Source organism: Pseudophryne corroboree, chromosome 7, assembly GCF_028390025.1.
Source record: "Pseudophryne corroboree isolate aPseCor3 chromosome 7, aPseCor3.hap2, whole genome shotgun sequence".
Taxonomy (NCBI): domain Eukaryota; kingdom Metazoa; phylum Chordata; class Amphibia; order Anura; family Myobatrachidae; genus Pseudophryne; species Pseudophryne corroboree.
Window position 1 is genome coordinate 337,491,691 of NC_086450.1, and position 13,466 is coordinate 337,505,156.

Below are 13,466 nucleotides of genomic sequence, written 5' to 3' on the forward strand. Positions count from 1 at the left end.
CCTATATTCCCTATCACATGTACACACAGACACATTCATGCTAGGGTTCATTTTGTTGGGATCCTATTAACGTACCAGTATATCTTTGGATGGTGGGAGGAAACTGGAGTACCCAGAGGAAACCCACGCAAGCATGGGGAGAATATACAAACTCCACACAGTTAGAGCCATTGTGGGAATTGAGCCCATAACCTCAGTGCTGTGAGGCAGTAATGCTAACCATTACACCATTCATACTGCCCAATTGGACATTTAGGAGATTTGGGGTTTAATTAAGACCAAAAATTATTAATTAATTTGCTATTTAAATACATACAAACATAAGGATATAAACCTTGTCAGTCAATATTGTCCAAACTAAAGGGCCCTACACACTTTCTAAGTTTCTTCACTCCCCCTGTCACCCGCCCCCATAGCCCTGCATGCTAATATGACAATAGAATTATACGTGTGAGCGCACATGTATTAAAAAATGTGGTTAATTAGGCTGCTGGTTTGGTAAATAAAAAATGTTTTTATTAATATAAAACAGACTAAATAAACATTTACAGAATAAAAACCATCACAATGGAAATCGCAGAATAGATTTATGCATATATCCCCGCTATAGCCAATTGGACTTTATATGATTAGTATTGAGCATGCATGCCTATAGAGTTAGCTGGTTAGTTAGAACAAGTCATGGTCCTCAGATCCAGTCTTGGTCATTTGTAACTGTTTGGTCCCTCTAGGGGATTTTAAATGAAGGTGTTAGTGTTAATTGATTAGACAAGAGCCAGAAGTTGTCCCTTAATACATAATAGTGGTACAGTCCATTTGGATAAGACAGCTTTCCTCAAATGATGTTAGATAATGCCAGTTAATACTGGATGAAAGTGTGATACTGGTGGATTTTGTAATCAGTTAATCCGTCGTGACACTCGTATGGGCAATGCTTACCCTCCCACTCTGCGGCGGTTTCTTGTGTCTGCGGCTGGGCTGGATCACACTGGAGGCATGGACTTCGTCCAGCTGAGCGGTGGCACGCTCCAAGCGTGTGGTGTAGCAGGGAGCGCTCGGCCGCGCGCCGCGGCTTCCGGGTTGGACGGGGCTTCCGGCTTCCGGTTTCCGATGCGCTCCACCTGCGTTCCACTTGACGTCTTTGAGTCACCTGACGCGTTTCTCCGCCTTTTGTGGGTGGCGGTTTCTTCAGAGGTTTGAAAATCTCAAAGCACAGTCTCTATTTATCCCCCTCAGGGACTTTCTCATTGGTCACAGAATTAGTGATCGTTACTGATGACGTCTGTATCATCCTTCTCAGGGATACCCTGATTAGACCAGCTGTTTCTAATCATTTATACCACTTATATGCACAAATCATATATATAATATATAAAAAATGCAGATATATTTCTTTTTTTTTTTAAAGACAGATATAATATAAATATAAACATAATCCCTCATGACCACTGTGAGGTGTTATAAAATGCAAATAACGCTTGCTCACATATTTATATATATACATAATTAAGGCTCAGATGGCTAAGAGCCGTTGTTTAAAAAAACTCTAGTTGGTATTAGCAAGGTATTGAGACCCAATTAATTAGTGGGATATATATCTGGAGCCAATTTGGTTCCTGGTGTCTGACCCCGTGTATAAAGAAACAGAGGATATATAGTATGAGCTTTTATATGGAGACACATATGTATATATCACATACTTATATAGTTAAAAAATAATAAATAAATATATAGATATTTCTAATATAGAAATCTACTGAGAGGATAGTTGCATATATGGAGATCACATTATGAATACATATACAGCGCTTGATCTATTTATATACTATATGACATAAAATAACACATTTTTTCTTTCTTATATGTAGGACTGACCATTTTTTTGAGAAATATTATTTTATTATTGACACCCATCCTTTCTGGTTTTTCCCCAGGGGATGGCGTTAACCATAACAGTTAATATGTTCTATATATGAAATCAATATGGAACAAACTGAACTTGGATTATAAATTACAAGAACTGCAATATAAACAGACAATCATAGCAAAGGAGGAGCTCATTTTGGGGGCGGACCTCGGGGGGAACCTGGTCCTCTATGGCAGATATATAGATGATTTATTTTTTATTTGGGATGGGGATCTTAATTCTATAACATCATTTCTATCACATTTGAACACCAACACTTATGGATTAAAATTTACCCATACCTGCGACCCACACTTTACGACATTCCTGGATATTGCTCTACTGTCCGATGGTGAGAACATCCATACAGAGACCTATTTCAAACCGGTCGATACAAATAATTTTTTGAAATATAGTAGCAGTCACCTTAAGGCCTGGCGAGATAACATCCCAAAGAGTCAATTCCTAAGAGTGAAAAGGAATTGCTCGAGAGAATATAGATATCAAGAACAGGTAATGAAAGTACACTCCTCCTTTGAATAACAGGGCTACCCAGATCATATCCTCCAAAAAGCATTAAAAGATGTAGAGAAACAAGATCGTAATAGTCTTTTAACCAAAAAATCCCTCAAAAAGCAACAACAACAAAAAATACATAAGGAAGGTACCTTTAAAGAAAAATTTATTTTTGTAACACAGTACAATACACATGCCACCAAGATCAACCAAATAATAAAGAAAAATACTCCACTTCTATTGATAGATCCTCTGTTAGAACCCGTAATAGGTAAAAATATCAGAACTGTATATAAGAAATCGGAGACATTACAGGTAAAATTAGCACCAAGTATGTTCAATCCTGATAAAAAGAAACGAATTCAGAGGAATAGTAAGGTGCTGGAATCACCAAATATTAACCCTTTAGACAGACTGCGTGAGAAACCCAAGGGTTTCTTCAGGTGCGCCAGAACCAATTGTCTCACTTGCTTGAATGTTAATTTGTGCAATAAGACATTTAAATCAAGGGTGACGGGAGAATCCTTTGACATAAAGGGTTTCTTGAATTGTGGATCCACCTATGTAGTTTATCTTGTCGAGTGTGGTTGTGGGTACCAATATGTAGGACGCACCATTAGAAAGCTGAAGGTACGGTTTCTTGAACATAGAAGAAACATTATAAACAAAAGTAATGTACATAGTGTATCCAGACATACAAATCAGTGTGAACAGGGAAAGATCTCTAACATTCGTTTAAAAGCTCTTGAACAGGTTGGGTTAACAAAAAGGGGAGGTGATAGATTCAATGCTCTATGTAGAAGAGAAGCCTATTGGATCTTCCGTCTAAAGACTCTGGAACCCCAGGGTCTAAATGAAAATATAGAACTCAATAACATCTAATAATAAGAAGGGATAAGTGATTCCCCTTGACGAGACCCTTTGTGTGAGATTTATTCTCTAGAATCCTGCGAGTGTAAATATTGGGCCAGCAAACCTTTTGCTATGATTGTCTGTTTATATTGCAGTTCTTGTAATTTATAATCCAAGTTCAGTTTGTTCCATATTGATTTCATATATAGAACATATTAACTGTTATGGTTAACGCCATCCCCTGGGGAAAAACCAGAAAGGATGGGTGTCAATAATAAAATAATATTTCTCAAAAAAATGGTCAGTCCTACATATAAGAAAGAAAGAAAAAATGTGTTATTTTATGTCATATAGTATATAAATAGATCAAGCGCTGTATATGTATTCATAATGTGATCTCCATATATGCAACTATCCTCTCAGTAGATTTCTATATTAGAAATATCTATATATTTATTTATTATTTTTTAACTATATAAGTATGTGATATATACGTATGTGTCTCCATATAAAAGCTCATACTATATATCCTCTGTTTCTTTATACACGGGGTCAGACACCAGGAACCAAATTGGCTCCAGATATATATCCCACTAATTAATTGTGTCTCAATACCTTGCTAATACCAACTAGAGTTTTTTTAAACAACGGCTCTTAGCCATCTGAGCCTTAATTATGTATATATATATATATATATATATATATATATGTGAGCAAGCGTTATTTGCATTTTATAACACCTCACAGTGGTCATGAGGGATTATGTTTATATTTATATTATATCTGTCTTTTAAAAAAAAAAAGAAATATATCTGCATTTTTTATATATTATATATATGATTTGTGCATATAAGTGGTATAAATGATTAGAAACAGCTGGTCTAATCAGGGTATCCCTGAGAAGGATGATACAGACGTCATCAGTAACGATCACTAATTCTGTGACCAATGAGAAAGTCCCTGAGGGGGATAAATAGAGACTGTGCTTTGAGATTTTCAAACCTCTGAAGAAACCGCCACCCACAAAAGGCGGAGAAACGCGTCAGGTGACTCAAAGACGTCAAGTGGAACGCAGGTGGAGCGCATCGGAAACCGGAAGCCCCGTCCAACCCGGAAGCCGCGGCGCGAGGCCGAGCGCTTCCTGCTACACCACACGCTTGGAGCGTGCCACCGCTCAGCTGGACGAAGTCCATGCCTCCAGTGTGATCCAGCCCAGCCGCAGACACAAGAAACCGCCGCAGAGTGGGAGGGTAAGCATTGCCCATACGAGTGTCACGACGGATTAACTGATTACAAAATCCACCAGTATCACACTTTCATCCAGTATTGACTGGCATTATCTAACATCATTTGAGGAAAGCTGTCTTATCCAAATGGACTGTACCACTATTATGTATTAAGGGACAACTTCTGGCTCTTGTCTAATCAATTAACACTAACACCTTCATTTAAAATCCCCTAGAGGGACCAAACAGTTACAAATGACCAAGACTGGATCTGAGGACCATGACTTGTTCTAACTAACCAGCTAACTCTATAGGCATGCATGCTCAATACTAATCATATAAAGTCCAATTGGCTATAGCGGGGATATATGCATAAATCTATTCTGCGATTTCCATTGTGATGGTTTTTATTCTGTAAATGTTTATTTAGTCTGTTTTATATTAATAAAAACATTTTTTATTTACCAAACCAGCAGCCTAATTAACCACATTTTTTAATACATGTGCGCTCACACGTATAATTCTATTGTTTAGGTACTGTGTCCCTTTATGTAGGAGGACATCCAGATCCTCCTTGTGTGAGCTGCAATTAATTATTTTAATTGACAGTATAACAAACTTAGCGCCCATTATATTATTTATAATATGACAATATTGTCACTATTGACTTGCATGCATAAACGAGCCGGCACCAACGATGAACGAGCATGGGGCCGCGCATCTTTCATCGTTGGTGCCTAAACACTGAAAGATATGAACAATATCTTGTTCATTAATGAACAAGATCGTTCATATCTTTCAGTGTAATCAGCCAGTGTGTAGGGCCCATTAGACATCTATGAAAGAGTAGATTAGAAACTATTAATAGTTCTATAGGTTCCTTTTTTGGAGGGAGCACCTACACCCCCCAGCCTTATATCAATTCTTTGGTGCAATTCCCTCTCTATCACTCCATTCTATGTGGTAAATTTACTAACATTCGTGATTGAGCCGATTTCAGCCAAGATCAATCTGGGCTGCCATCGGCCATTTGAGATTGCAACTTTTTGGAAAAAAACGCGTGGTGATTTACTAAAGTACCGTGTTTTTTTAATTGGTGTTTACCGATGTTGATGTCATTCGTATTGTCGGGCAGTATTTTACGGGTGAGTTTACAAAAACACTACCGGGCATGACACAATGAAGCCCGGCCGGATCAGTGGTATCCGTGCAGGGCTTCATTGTGTACAGTATTTAAATAGTTAAAAAAAAAAACATGGGTGGGGTCCCCCCTCCTAAGTATAACCAGCCCTGGCCTCTTTGAGCCAATCCTGGTTTTTAAAATACTGGGAAAAAATGGCATAGGGCCAAGGTTCCCTGGGGTGTGGGCCCCCCCAGTAAAGGGCTCTCCCCCCTCCAGGCACCCAAGGGCCAGGGATGAAGTCCAATGCTGTCCCTGGCACCACTGGGCGGTGGGTGCCGGGCTGATAGCAATTAAGTGTAAAAATAAGAGTTAATATTGTCTTTTGTTATAAAACTATAGGTCCCAGCAAGCCTCCCCGCATGCTAGTACTTGGAGAACCAAAAGTTCCAGTATACGGGGCATTAAAGGGCTTGCTGGTACCCGTAGTTCCACAACAAAAGAAACATTACAATAACCACAGGACTCACACACTGTCAAAAGTACAACATTAATAAAACATCCATGCACACTCACACTCACAAACACACACTTACATATACTTACCTAGTGTCCCACGGAGCCCCTCGTCCCCTTGTCTAGTAGAATCTATAGGGACATGTAGGAGTGTATGTTTTCATATACACTCATAATACGTGAATGCGGGCTCTTCACGTGACTACTGTCAGTAGAGGAACCCACCAGCCAATCAGGAGCTGCAGCAGCTTCCTGATGGGCTTTGCTCTCCCAGGGCACAGCCAGACACGGTTTGCCCATAGGAATGAATGGAGGCGCTTGGCTCCATTCATTCCTATGGTGGGAACCACCTAATTGGAGAAAGCACAAGTATCAGCCCCAATTGACCTTGTGGTGACAGGGGAAAGTGAGCATAATTTTCTACATGGACAAGGGGACCAATTCTCTACTTGGGATGTAGGTAAGTATATGTGAGTGTGAGTGTACATGTATATTTAATCAAAATTATACTGTCACGGTGCGTGTCCCCTGTCTTTATTGGAATATTTCTTTTGCTGTGGATTACAAGTACTAGCGGGCCCTTCAATGCCCTGCATGCTGGTACTTGTGGTTCTCCAAGTACCAGCATGTGGCGGAGGCTTGCTGCGACCTGTAGTTCCATAGCAAAAAACAATATTCATTCTACTTTTTACACTTAATGGCTATCAGCCCGCCATCCACAGCCCACAGATACAGGGACCTATATAAATATATCCCCCGGCTGTGTCATTATCTCCTTGGTTTCAAAAACACGGGGGACCCCTACGCCCTTTTCCACCCATATTTTTGGAACCAGTATTGGTCCAAGAGCCCCGTGCCGGTTTTAAAAATATTGAACCCCTATGCATTTTTTCACCAGTATTTTAACAACCAGGACCAGGGATGATTATATTCAGGGCATGTAGTTAACATACCGATGCCGGGAACCCGACAGGGGTACCATACCACCGCTAGAATACTGGCGAGGTAGGTGATTCCTCCTCTGTGGTTGTCCATGACACCCATAGAGGGAGAATGGAACCTGTGGCAAGTGAAGCTCACCACTGAGCCCACAAGGGGCTTAGTTGCGCTTGTCCCCTGACAGCATTATGGTGCACGGGATGCCAATGTCGGTGTCCTGACACTCAGCATCCCGTGTGCTGGAATCACATACCGATCCCATATTCAGGAGGAGGGCCCCCACACAATTTTTATTTTGAACTCCTCACTACACTTTTACACAGAGAAGCATCGACGGATGTCACTGATCGGTGCATGATTCTCCAAACACGCCAGCCAGAAACAGGTCTATTTAAAAGTTATATTTGTGTGCAAATTCCATCCTTTTCCGGCAATGTTTGAGAATACGAATCCTTAGTAAATTCCCGTGTTCTGTGAGGTGCATGTGAAAATCTAACCATGTTTGGCCGATGATCTCTTGATTCGTATTTGTGTGGACGGCAGTACATCTCAATATGAATTGTTAGAACTCTGCCGTGTTTAGTAAATTAGTAAATTACCGAGTTGCATCTTCAGATAAAAATGCAAATTCGAATGAAGGCCCTCATTCCGAGTTGTTCGCTCGCAAGCTGCTTTTAGCAGCATTGCACACGCTAAGCCGCCGCCTACTGGGAGTGAATCTTAGCTTATCAAAATTGCGAACGAAAGATTCGCAATATTGCGAAAAGACTTCTTTGTGCAGTTTCTGAGTAGCTCGAGACTTACTCTGCCGGTGCGATCAGTTCAGTGCTTGTCGTTCCTTGTTTGACGTCACAAACACACCCAGCGTTCGCCCAGACACTCCTCCGTTTCTCCAGCCACTCCCGCGTTTTTCCCAGAAACTGTAGCGTTTTTTCACACACTCCCATAAAACGGCCAGTTTCCGCCCAGAAACACCCACTTCCTGTCATTACGATCACCAGAACGAAGAAAAAACCTCGTAATGCCGTGAGTAAAATTCCTAACTGCATAGCAAATTTACTTGGCGCAGTCGCAGTGCGGACATTGCGCATGCGCATTAGCGACTAATCGCTCCGTTGCGAGAAAAAAATAACGAGCGAACAACTCGGAATGACCCCCGAAATCGGGAGCTTAGTAAATATCCCTATATGTATTTATTTACCTTGATTTTTTTCGTCTCAGCTACATGCACAGCTTCATGAAAGCACCTTAATTGGCAGCTCATTTAGGACCCTCTTTATCAATCTTTTGTTTACTAAAATAATGTGAAAACCATCATACCATTTTCCCATTATTTTAGTTACACTGAATATATTAAAGATCTTTTGGAACAGTTTTGTAAAAAGCCCTTTAATATGCATATTTTAAATAAGCAGATCGCATATCCCGTTCTTGTAATGAGTCTTGATAATGGGTGTGCAGGCGTTTGTGGCCCGAACAAAGAGATAGAATTAGATTTTTATTAGCAGTGTAGACATAATATTAGTAGTGTGCAGTATATTATAATAATATTGTCTCTATTATATTCAATCAGTGACTGATTGATTTTCACTGATAATTTCAGTCCACTGGCACCGTCGACTCCAGGCATGGGCAGCATGCACAAACTGGGGAGATTTAAGTTTGGAGAAAGATAATGCCAAGAGAGAAAATACCAACTAATCAGCTACTAACTGTCATTTTTCTAGCACAGCCTGTAAAATGATTAGTTAGTACTTTATCTCGCTCCACTTTATTTCTCTCCAAGCTTTTGTAGCCGTTTCTTATTTAGGTAATCTAAAATGTGGTGATATAGGGAACTGGTTACGCTAATTAGATGTATAGACCTACCTTTATATTGGTATATATGTATATAGCTATATATCTACTTCCATTTATATGTGGTTACCGTAGTGTCCTTATGTTATATGATATTATTATATGTGATGGGGTAGAGTTGAGACTGCCATGAGGTATTTTCAGGACAATTCTACCTAATAATCACTCAATTTTATTTGATAAGCATTACCCCTATCTGAAATGACCCCTTTCATCATTTAATATATATATATATATATATATATATATAATGCTGTATTACTGGATATCTATGGGGACTGTATATAGACTCTTTTAACTACGGTAGTGCCTCATCAAACAGCAGGGCACGAGGAACCATTGAAAACAGCTCGTGCTGTCGGCGGGAAAGAGGAGGCTTCACGAGGACTGGGACTGCTCTCGTGGCCCCTGGGGCTCCTGTATAAAAAGGGGAGCTGAAGCGCTGCAAAGGACTTGTGTGTGCACCTCTGGGGAGAGATACTTCTATCTCTCACTGCCCGCTATCAAGAGCTGTGCTGTGGACATTGGCGGTGCAGTGAGGATGAAGAATCTCCCTAACGAGCGATAGCACACTGAATATCCATAAAGATAGCGGCGGCTGCTGACGAGAGCCGGGGGAGCTGATACCGGCGCGGCTAGCAAGAGCCGTGAATAGAGAAGAGCCGGGGGAGCTGATACCGGCGCGGCTAGCAAGAGCCGTGAATAGAGAAGAGCCGGGGGAGCTGATACCGGCGCGGCTAGCAAGAGCCGTGAATAGCGGAGAGCCGGGGGAGCTGATACCGGTGCGGCTAGCAAGAGCCGTGAATAGCGGAGAGCCGGGGGAGCTGATACCGGCGCGGCTAGCAAGAGCCGTGAATAGCGGAGAGCCGGGGGAGCGGATACCGGTGCGGCTATCAGTGGCCGTGAAGAAGCAGAGATCCTGGAGAGCGGAGACCGTCCTGAGCAGCAGCGGCCGGCGGGGCCGTGAAGATTAGAGATAGCCTGGAGAGCGGAGACCGTCCCGAGCAGCAGCGGCCGGTGGGGCCGTGAAGATTAGAGGGAACCTGTTGAGCGGCGACCGTCCAGAGCAGCGGCGGCCGGCGGGGCCGTGACGATCAGAGAACAGTGAGAGCGGTGGTCATCCGGATCGGCAGCGGCTGACAGAGCAATATATAAAGTCGGTAATTTATACAGCCTCCAATATCTACAGCACTGTTCACTAATGAAAAGCTATGTGGGCGGAGCTATCCTCCTCCGATATGATGAGTGTCAGGAGACATTTATTGAAGACAACAGAGGTCTGTAACTATTACTTGTTTATACTTACCCATTCACTCTAGACATTAAGCCAGGCACACTATACTGCTACATAGCTACTGGAAAGGTAATTGACTTTGTTTATCTGCTACCCTTGGTGACACTGCTCTGAACTAAATAAACTTGTTACATGGCAAATTAATAATACCGGCCATCATACTGGAGCTATACTACCCTCTGTTGGGAAGATAAATATTTATAATTTTACGAACACAGATACATGGCTCCTGTTCCAATGTGTGATTATAACAAGGTTAGAACTATAACAGCTTAGGAGGATTTACATACCTCAAAGATCAGATTTAAAGCACACAGAAGCCACTAACAAGTCTAGACAGTGAGGATACAGCTTGATGCTTTTATGGCAATATTATAACCAAGTAATGTTTCATGGACACTTTGTTGCAACAGCAAGAAGAAATGCTTTAATGGTTTACTGAATCATCCTATTTCAGGGATTATAAAGCTACAGTTACCATATATATATTCCCTTAAAACAAGATTGTTACTTAAGAATGTCAGCTGCATTCCTTTAAAACAACGAATATAGGGATATATCCAATATTCTACTTCACTCACCAGGATATATAAGTGATTCTGTACAGAAACCAAACCGTAAACGGTTATATATGCATATATAATTCCCCAAATACTTTCTAAAGGAAGAAGGACTTAGGATATCTAACCGTTGCATTGAGCAGAGGTCAAGACTTTGAGTGGACTAGCTTTAACTGTTTGCTTAGAATGGTATATGTGTATCTGGTTATTATTATTATCTATATATATATAGAATAATAAATTCTTAATATTATCTGAATTATTATTAGAGGCCATGTTATGTATTCTTTTTGCCAGTACATGTAACTTAAAGAACTCTCAGAAGGTATATGAAATATGAAGTAATATTAATATAGTTATCTATATATATATATTAATGTGAGTTGTTATTAATGTTTTTTAACATTATAATTATTTGAAACTATGTATTAAACTACTTACCTTTTAATCTGGAGTGATATAGTTGATAAGGTGAATAACCACCAAGCCTTTCAGATTACCTGTAAAATAAATAGAAATAATATGTTAATAAGTATTATTTAATTAGTATATTCCGTTATAGAGATATAGATTTGTATTAACAGGGTGTTCCCAAGTTACCCTGAGCCTAATTCAAATATTGAAAAGGATAAATACTTGGGTGGAGGCACATTATTTTCAGTAATATCTATAGGCATAGATATAGTTACATAAAAACCCAATCTGAAAGGGTTACACTTTGATAAATCTCCTCCTCAGTCTTTCCTGCTCAGATTATAAAAGAGAGTCCACCACTCCTCACTTTACTGCTGCATCCTGAGGTCACACATATATTCCTAATTTACCCATCTCTCTCCTCCCTTTGTATCCCACTCCCAAATTTGTGGGGGTATTAGCGGAAAAGAAAGATGGCAATAGACAAACTAATAGGAGGCTAATATGTGTCCCCTCTACATAGCACTCTACATATGCACAGAAATGTGGCTTACTGTTCAAATGGGATCCGGCCAGGATCATGGCGGTCGGGATCCCGGTAGTCGAAATACTGATGCCGGAATCCTGACCCTACTTTGAATACAGGCACCGAAATCCCGACATTTATCACTATCCTGGCGCCGGAATCCAGACGGATGGAGGTTTAGGGTTAGGCTGCGGGAAAGGTGTGTTTAGGTTTGGGGGGTTAGGGATCAGGGTTAGCTTTACTAATTATTCAGCAGGGCCGTAACTAGGTGTGTGCAGAAGGTGCTTTGCCCACAGTTCTTTTGCCCTGTGACTGTACCTTCTACATACACCCCGAGTGGCCGCATATTCCCCGGCTGATAGCCGCTCCCCTGTGCCTGGCGCCTGCAACCCCAAGCTCTGACCAGCGAGAGCCTCTGCCACTGGTCAGTGCATATAGTCAGCAGCAGTGCTGGCTAATCCATCATGCAGCCCACCCCCTCTCTTTGCCTGCAGTGCAGTGTACAGAGGGAGTGAGTTCCAGGTCAGGAGTAAGTGCCTACACACTACAGTACTCTACACTATATTACACTATTCTATACTACACTACAGTACAGTACACTACATTACACTACACTCTAAGGGTAGGAGGGATGTAAGGTGCTATACCTGACATCATGTGTATATTGGAGTCTACCTGACGTAATGTGTGCAAAGTGCTCTACCTGGCATAATGTGTGTAAAGTGCTCTACCTGGCGTAACGTGTATAAGGGGATCTACCTAGCATAACGAGTATATGGGAATCTACGTGGCATAATGTGTATAAGGGGCTCTACCTGGTGTAACATGTATAAGGGGATCTACCTGTCGTAACGCGTCTCTGCCTGATGTAACATGTATAAGGTTCTCTACCATGGCATAATGGCCCTCATTCCGAGTTGTTCGCTCGCTAGCTGCTTTTAGCAGCATTGCACACGCTAAGCCGCCGCCCTCTGGGAGTGTATCTTAGCTTAGCAGAATTGCAAACGAAAGATTCGCAGATTTGCGAATAGAAATTACTAAGCAGTTTCTGAGTAGCTGCAGACTTACTCAGCCATTGCAATCAGTTCATTCAGTTTCGTTCCTGGTTTGACGTCACAAACACACCCAGCGTTCGCCCAGACACTTCCCCGTTTCTTCAGACACTCCTGCGTTTTTCCCAGAAACGCCATCGTTTTTTCACACACGCCCAGAAAACGTCCAGTTTCCGCCCAGAAACACCCACTTCCTGTCAATCACACTACGATCACCAGAACAATGAAAAATCCTCGTTATGCCGTGAGTAAAATACCTAACTTTTGTGTCAAATAACTAACCGCATGCGCTCTGCGAACCTTGCGCATGCGCAGTAAGCGACTAATCGCAATATAGCGAAAATCAGCAACGAGCGAACAACTCGGAATGACCACCTATGAGTGTAAGGGGCTTTATCTAGCATAATGTGTGTTAGGGACTCTACCTGGTGTAATATGTGTAAGGGGCTTAACCTGGCCTAATGTGTGTAAGGGGCTCTGCTGTGGTGTAATTTGTGAAAGTGGCACTAATGTGTGGTGTGATTTGAATAATGGACACTACTGTGCGGTGTAATGTGATTTGGTACTATTCTGTGGCCACGCCCCTTCCCCATGAAGCCATACCCCTATTTTTTTTTACGCATGCCTTCGGTGCACATAATAGCCCTACTTTGCATATGGGGGGGGGGGGGGGGCACCGATTCTCTTT

General features: G+C 41.5%; 1 protein-coding gene across 1 annotated transcript in view; it reads left to right on the forward strand.

Moving 5' to 3' along the window:
- Positions 1-13,466, forward strand: part of LOC134944166 (uromodulin-like) — an 86,983-nt gene that overhangs the window by 27,060 nt on the left and 46,457 nt on the right. The gene's annotated exons all lie outside the window — the stretch shown is intronic.